Source organism: Synchiropus splendidus, chromosome 10, assembly GCF_027744825.2.
Source record: "Synchiropus splendidus isolate RoL2022-P1 chromosome 10, RoL_Sspl_1.0, whole genome shotgun sequence".
Taxonomy (NCBI): Eukaryota; Metazoa; Chordata; class Actinopteri; order Syngnathiformes; family Callionymidae; genus Synchiropus; species Synchiropus splendidus.
The window spans coordinates 22,045,036-22,053,993 of record NC_071343.1 but is presented as its reverse complement, the minus strand read 5'-3'; positions in this window follow the sequence as shown (position 1 = coordinate 22,053,993).

Below are 8,958 nucleotides of genomic sequence, written 5' to 3'. Positions count from 1 at the left end.
CTCCGTAAAATGAAAGCAATAAAACAGTAAAAAAAATCACTTGTAAAAGCTCAGCTTTATAGGACTAACACATTACGTGGATGGAACACCTAAGACAGTATGGCATTCACAGTCCAGCATGTGAGGTGCCATCGCTCTCTACAATACGCCATTCATAGTCCAAATGTGGGATCAGAATGGCTCTTCTGTTTGAAGTCTTCTGTGTTCATCAAGCTGTGTTCATTGACCTGCCTGAAAAAGGAATAGGAATGAGAGGAGTGCAAACCATGCACCAAGACTTGGGATGCAGCCGTGATGTATCTTGTTATATGTTATATAAACTACATAAATACATATTTTAAATCTGTCATGGTGATGATTTGTAGTAGTTGAATATGCTTCTTTTCTAAATTCCCTGTTTAATTTTGGAGATTTTCCTCCAGCTGAGCGTCATCATCATCATCCATCCACAGAAGTCTGTGTCACTTTCCAAATCCCCATGTTTTGATTCTTTCATCTCGGCCAAATCAAACAGCCGACTTGGAAACAAGAGGATTGCAGAAACGTTACAGAGCTGCAATTTCAACTGTTTCTGCTTGACTTCCACAAATCAGGTCAAAGTGTGGAGTTTTCTGAGTCAATCAGCACAAACACAAACACATGGGATGTTTGGGAGCTGAGCTGCATGAGTGAGCTGCTGCATGGCAGCTGCTGAAATCTGCCTGCACCGACGTTGGCCGGGCAGCCGGCCAGCTGAGGAGCCAAAGTGGGTCAGTATGCGAGTGCTCCACCTATCAGGGACTCAGAAGCGGCTGAATATTAGTTTTTGAGTGGCTTATTGTTGAGCAACTCAGATATGAACATGATGAGGTCAAAGCCCTGGTAAGCCACTAACAATGATTGCAATAATCTGATTTGAGGGTTTGGATGTATTCAATCCTGGCAGATTTCCTGAGCTGATGAAAAGTGGAAATTCCTCTTCTTCCTGTTGTTTGTATGGCAGTGAGGAAATGAAAAGCAATAAATACAGATTATTACGTGGCAAAGCTGTTACTGTTCTGGAAAAAATGGCTTTGAGTCCGTTTCAATGTGTATGATACATTTATTTTGTGACACGCCTGTAGCAGCAGTGTTGTTATGCAACATGTAGCATACTTCTGTGCTTCACAATATTTTTTCATATACTGTACTCGTACTTTGTCATTTAGACTTTCTCAACTCTTCATTTCTTTCAAACATCATTGTTGGTTGTGACTGTTGCTGCGAGCTCTGGTGCGACGCCACCAGTGATTTCCACCAGTGATTTCCACCAATGATTTCCTCATGGGAAGTGACAAATTCTTCCTTGTTTTTTAGGTGCCCTTAAAAAAAAAAAAAAAGAAAGATAAATGGAAACACACTTATATTTCTATCCTTGTGGGCACACGGTGAGGTTTCTTTGAGGTTGCCATAACCCTTTCCCCAGCATATCACCCCAAGCCAAACAACAAATGGCTAACCTCAACTAGGACGCTGAACCAAACTTAAACCCAATTATAATGACCCACGTATTTTAAAGTCAAATGTCCACAAAGTCATACAGTGCTCCCAAGGATAGGATACACACTACACTTAAATAGAACGTGCAGTGCTGCATCAGGCTTCATACCACTGCTAATCTGCTAAGACAGTGTTGTATGAAGATGTTTGAAATGCTGTGCTTCTGGCCACATCAGAGGTTGGAACAACGTCCTCACCAACTGCTTGTTTCAATTTACGCATGACTTGATCAGGAATTAGTTCACTTCAGCTGCTTGTATGAGCTTGTTTTATCTGCCATTATTTTTATTATGACAGGTGTGTAAAGTAACCTTCTTTGACCTCAGATTAAAATCTATAATCCATTTGTGTACCATTACAATGATTGCTGTGTAACCGTGGTTTTACATTTTGGGATTTATTTTCAGTATAGACATAAAAAAGAAATTCATTTACAGCCGAAATGATTTACAACCTGAATACAACTAGTACTCGTACTACATCAAGCCCAGTTTGAAAGTGTCATGCCATGCTTCTCTCCTGGTAAGGACTGAACTGCAAGCCCCTTTAACAAACAGCAATAACTCACTTTTTTTTGACTTTTGGGGGGTTGGTTGCTGCACACGTTAAAATTCAATTCAATTACAAATATTACATTGTAAATCAACGAGCTAGAGTTATTTTCCATTGTATTTTGAATATGCTGTAGTGCATACCTTTTTGATCTCGGGGCCCACCTTTCTCAGAACAAATGGACTCGGGGCCCATTTAAGTAATAGAACTGATTCATTACTCAAGATTCCATTTGGGATCAACAACCATATTTAATCTACTGACTGATAAACAAACCAAAACCTTGTGAAATGACATGAAACCACATGATCGTTGCAAATATATTTGTCAAAAAAGTCCAACCAGCAGCAGAACCAGGTGCAAGTCATATTCATCAAATTTACTAATACTAATTTTACTGCAAAGTGCTGAGAAAACTGGGAAAATTCCAAATAAAATAAAATGTTATAAAATAAAATGAATATATTGCATTTAAAATCCATAGAAATGTGTAATTGAAAGCATCATCATAAAATGTTAAACATGCACAAATTTACTAATTTTAAACTGCTACAGTTGCTTTCATGAACAGTTTCTTTATCATTTCTTCTTTTCAACAACTTCAAACCGGGAGAAGTCCACAAACACGAGTAAGAGTCCAAACAGAAAACGTCACCGAACCGGGGGAGTCAAACAAACTTAAATCTGTAAACAGCGAGAGAAATACACAATGAACAGAAATAGTAAAATCATAGAACAAACCAGGAAACACGCAGAAACAGAGGAAGGAACTAAACTCTAAACTCGAACTCAGGCACCAGGGTTTCAAAGAGAGAAGTAAAAAACTGAACAAACTAGAGCACAGACAGAGAGCAGACAAGGGGAACCAATTTACCACAGCAACAAGAGGAGACGATCTGGCACACATTGCTGGAGTCCAGGTGCTCTTATACTCAGGTGATCAGGGGTTGATTGGCTCCAGCCGTGTGACACAGGAACAGGAAGAAACGAGGGAGAAAGCAAAACAGGACTCACATGACAAAATAAAAGCAGAATCATGACACATAGTTGTCAACTGTCAGACAGATTTACAGATGTCAAGTCAACTCAGTGACACACTACTGCCACCATACGTGGCTAATGTATCAAAAGTGAGCACCTCCCGGCCCTCACGACCCAGAGGTGTATATAACAAAAAACTTATAGCGGCCCTCAAGGAGGCGCTCGTGGCCCAACCATGGGGCCCAGCCCTATGGTTAAGAATCCCTGCTGTAGTGCATGTGAGATAGTTGTATACAGATTTATTAAAATGAAATTTCGAGAATTACATTTGAAAAAAATCTATTCTCGCTTTACTGAGCACAATTGTTTTATGGGTGTTTTGATAAGCAAAAATATATGAAGGAAACAATGCTTTTGATTGAAAAAAAAAACCCCAGAAATCTCAGTACAAATATTTGTGGTATTTTCATGGTGACAACTTGAGTGCCTGCACTATAGGTGATGTGACTTTGGTATGCCACTAGACCAGTTCCATCAGTTCTGTAACAAGCCAAACAAAGGTATTTATTTCCTAAAACTACGAGGACAACATCCGGATTGTGAACATGGTTATTACTTGGACTTCATGTGGTGAGAGATCTGTCACTATCGCATTCTCTTCAGTTGTCACACAGTAGCTGTCAACACACACTATAGTCAGTGAGGTTGGAGGCATGCTGCTCCAACATTATGTAAGCACTAAATTGTCTGGATTATTGAAAGCATACTCTGTTAAATTGGTGTAGTCAAGTGTATGTGTATGTCTCAGACAAAAAAAAATGGAGGAGACACTGAGAGGGAAGTCTCTATATGACATGTTCAGGAGGAAACACAGACACACCTCAACTTTTTTTTTTTCAAAACTCCTGCTTCCTGCTTCAATGAGCACCAACCACAAAGAACAATATATTTCCAAGGCACTGTAACAATGTAATTTGGGCGCCTGGATTTACATGGTTAAGTCACGGTTAAAGACTTTCATGTTTAATACGGCACATGGGTTGATGACAGGTTAGGCATGGCTGAGCAGCTGCATCCAAAGCCATACATCACCAAGTGCAATGCAAAGCGCCAGATGCATTGATGTAAAGCCACTGGACTATAGAGCAGTGGAGACGCACTCTCTGCAGCGATGAATCACGCTTCTCCATCTGACAGACCAGTCTGGGTTTGGAGGTTGCCAGGAGAATGGTACATTTCAGACTGCATAGTGCCAAGTGTGAAATATGGTGGAGGAGGAATTATTGTGTGGGGTTGTTTTTCAGGAGTTGGGCTTGGCCCCGTAGTTCCAGTGAAAGGAACTTTGAATACTACAAGATACCAAAACATTTTAGACAATTCCATGCTCCCAACCTTGTGGCAACAGTTTGGAGCAGGCCCCTTCCTTCTCCACCAACATCAGTGTAACCTCACCAATGCGCTTTTGGAAGACTGGTAAAAACAATGTCCTATCGACACTCAGTCTTGTGGACAGCCTTCCCAGAAGAGTTGAAGCTGTCTTAGCTGCAAAAGGTGGACCGATATCACATTGAACCCTATGGTTTAGGAATGGGATGGCGCTTGGTCAAATGTGAGTCCAGTTGAGCAAATACTTTTGGTTAATATAGCGTACTAAAAGGTTAAGATCACTGTTATTTTGGCGTCTGGCAGTGAGTTATTTGGAACGTAAATAACAAGCAATATGAACATGTAAAACAGACATCATCCAAAAACCTACAGTACCCCTCACCCCACATTTTTTCTCCTTCAGCAGTCGATTCCCGCAAATTCTCTGAGTAGCTTTGCAGCAAAACTAAGGTGAAAGTGTTTGCATTTCTTGCTATTAATTGCTGTTTAGTTTAAGTTTACAAAATGGCTGCCTCACTCAAAATGTGCTGTTTTAGATCGATAGAGCGACAAGGACTACAAAAATGGCAGATGTGCCGTGGTTACAACTACACCGTTGTTTCATCTGATCCAAAAATTCAGATTATTTTGCTAACTTTTGGGAAAGCATAACAGGGTCCCTTTAACTATCATTGTCTCTCTCTGTGTTATTAAACACGCTCTTAATTCACAATTCCCCTGACATGATTTGTTCTGGACACTGAACTGAGGTGTTAGGTTATGTAATGTTGTATGTGTGTGTGTGTGTGTGTGTGTGTGTGTGTGTGTGTGCGCACACGCTCGCTCACATCAAAGTCATCTGCAGCAAACCCTAAGTGTGATGAATGTGTACTGAGCAGGACACTGACCTTCTCTCTCTGTTATCGGTGTCTCTTGTTGCTGGAGAGAAGATGAACATCTGCCATAACATTGCAACTTTACCTGCGGCCCTGCTGTTGTTAACAATTTCGTCTGTTTTCCTTAAGCACAGCAGGTGTTACCGACATTCTGAAGCACAAACAAGGAAAAACTGAATGACAGTGGGACATAGTCATTATATAAGTCCATAAAGAAGAGAAAACAAGAGAAGGTTTGAAAATCTAAGACCTGATTCACAGAACACGCATATGCAGAGTAAACATTAGTGATTAATTTCCCCACTGTGGGACTAATAAAAGCCATTTAATCAAATCTAATCCAGAGCCAGTACACCACCAAGTGTTGCTAATACATTCACTGGTGATGTATGAAATGTGGAAGGCCGATGGACGCTCTAGGTTGCTACACTTTCTTCACCTGTCTGGCCTCAGATATTGGTCATCTTCCATGTCTTAGGGCCGTGCTCAGTTGTGCCCCCTAAAGTCTTGCCAGTCTGTGACACCCCACCGTGTTCCCTCTCGTTCTTTAAAATGAATGTATTTCAGAATTTTTGCATCAGTATTTGTGGGTGGCAAGAGCTCATTGACCATGCGAATACACAAAATACTGTAATAGACCCAGAACTGGTCTGTCTTAAAGGTATATCCCACCACTTCCCAAGGGCTCTCGCCATAGCCCCACTGCTGAGTCCCTTGAAAAGCAAAGCATACAGTGTCACTGACTTTGATACGTTAGCAAGGCAGACTTGGGACACTACGGCAACACAACAGTAAACTGCTGTGTTGACTGAAAAGGCAGAGAAAAAAGTAGAGCACAGTTGTGGTAAGTGAACACATAGATTGGCAGCAAGTGAGCAGTATGTTGGGTCCTTGCTCCACCACAACAGTGTCTCTTGTTCATGGAGGACCAGTGGGAGAACTGCTGCCCACTGTGCTGGGCTCCAATCCCCCACACGAAGTGAAGCAGAGCTGGAGCAGTTTGTGCATCACATGAGGATTGCCTGCATTCACAGCCACCTGTTGTTAAGAAAAACTAAACCTGAAAGCTCTAAGAGCTAGTGATCATTGCTACCTAGATTATCACCATCACCCCAACATCCAAACCACTGCCCACCCACACACAGTCAAGCGTTCTCACTCAGGAAACGCACTGGAACGTGCCATGAGAAAACACAAAAGACTTTGGCTAAAATCTACACTGGATTTGGAATGAAGTTGGATCCTGATAAGAACTTGATGAAATCACAGTGCTGATTTAACAGTTTGTGTTAAGGCATAATATTTCAGGACCATCAGTGACAGAGATACATCCTGGGACTGGAGTTTTGTATCTTCAAAGAGATATTTCTTTCTTGTGGGTGAGCACTTGTGAGGAGCTGCTGTTGATAACAAAAGAGCGAGATGAAAGTTCTGGCTAATCTGTCACTTCTGATGCCAGCAAAGGTCAGCTCCCTCGCTGCCCCCCACCCACTTCCACTGGTTTATACATGAAAGGGGTGCAAACACAAAAGCTACTCAGCAAAAACTGAGCACATCTTTCTGTTGCGTTGTGCTCCATGATCCCTCGTCCATATTAACTTGCTAATGTTTTTTTCTTTCTTTTGATATTTCCGTTCGAGTGTGGCGTTTGCCTGTCGTGCACATTTTTTATCCTCCTTTACCACATTCATGTCACTCATTGATCCCTCTTCTCCTTCTACCTCTCTCTCTACCACAACAAACCATGAGAGAATGTCAGACCTCCTGGAAAACGATGACCCTCATGCCTCATCGCAACATCCTTCATCCAACACCAGATCCTCATGGACGCAGTTGTAGGCTTGCTATTTAAAAGATACAAGGCCATTTCCAGTCCTGGATGCAAGCAGGCTACAGCAAAGCAGATAAAAAGAATGAGATCATAAAAAAAAAACAAAAAAACAAAAAAAAACATGTTTAAATGATCTCTTTGTTGTCTGGGCCTTTTCTTTGTAAACTCATGAGGGAACAATCAGATTTATTTTATTATAAATCTCACCAGAACATGTTATGTAACTACATAACAATCACAGAGGAAAAGAAGATAAGTGAGTTTGGAGAGGAAGTTCCAACACTGGACATATTCATTGCTTAACAAACAACACTGAAAGTTCTTGCTGCAATGAGAGACACCATCGTGATGCAAGTCAGTGTTGTTGCCGAGTCAGCAGATGGAATTCTGCTTCATTTTGCAAGAAGGAGCATAATTGCGATCAGATGTCTTGCGAGGAGTGTACAAATGACTTCTGTTTCTTTTCACTGAAACAAAACAGTTACTCAAAAATGCTGGATGTGTGTCAGACTCAAAACAATGATGGAAAAACACCAGAGTTCCTGTTCAGGGAGTGGGCATGTTTTCGGTATGACTGAATAATAAGGTTAAGCTAAATCTGAAATCTGCATCAGTTATGATCTCATAGTCGAGAGAGCTGGCTGGAGAAACCTTGGAGGACGCCAAGCTGCCCTAAAATCCCCTCTCCTGTTTGTGAAGAGAAATGCGTCGTCCCTGCCAAGCAGAAAACCGTGAGTCTGACCTACACCCTGCAAGAGCAACATCAAGTCTTGGGGAGGAAGGAAAAGAGGCTTTCAAGACGTATCCCATCTGAAACCAATTGTGCGGGCATCACTCATGCTCTTCAGGTTTGACAGGTCGGTCTTTGGCTTGTAACATCAATTCATCCCTCCAGTTGCAGCCGAGTTCAGGAGCAGTCAGGAACCATTAGCTGTGAAGAAGCCTTGAACGGGTCAAGAGGTCACAACTGGATAACTGTTCTCTAAGACAGTGGTTGTTATTATCAGTCATAAGGGATTAACATGCTTACCGAACTTTCACGTTCATTCATTTTTAATTCCCAGTGTGCAGATCACTACTGGAACAGGCAATACATGGGGTTCACCCTTTTTTACCGTTCACCATTTTTTTATGTATGATGACATCAAGTTCCAGAGGACACAAAGAATCAGAGCCACCTAGCATGAGGCTCCAAATCCATGGCTGACATCAGTGCAGTTTGCGACTGCTTGTCACTGGCCACACTTGACATGTGTGCCCCTCGCACACACACACACACAGACACGCACACACACACACACACACACACACACACACACACACACACACACACACACACACACACACACACACACACACACACACACACACACACACACACACACACAGACACGCACACACCATTCTGGGGAGGCCTCGGGCAGGAGAGATTCAGAAATGCTTTCAAACACTTTTCTTCGCCTGGTTGACCTCAAGTCACTGTCTCTGCTGTTGTCCCAAGCAAGTAAGCAATTCATCCAGCTTATTGTCAAGCAATCATCAGTGAACCCGCTGGTCCGATTCCTTTCGACATATCTCATCCCAGTCAGTATGAATGACTGGCCGACACGGAGAGGGTTGTGAGTAAACCTGTGCCAGCACTTCTCTCTCCTGGAGTGGATGTTGAGGAAACATCATCTGCCTGGTGTGTGGAATGGCCCATGTTTAAATACTGTACATCCTCAAAATAGTGAAGAAGTCATTGAACAAACGTTTTAATAGCAATATTTAGAATCGTATCTCTGCTGTACATACATTTTTTAAAAATCTAAGAAC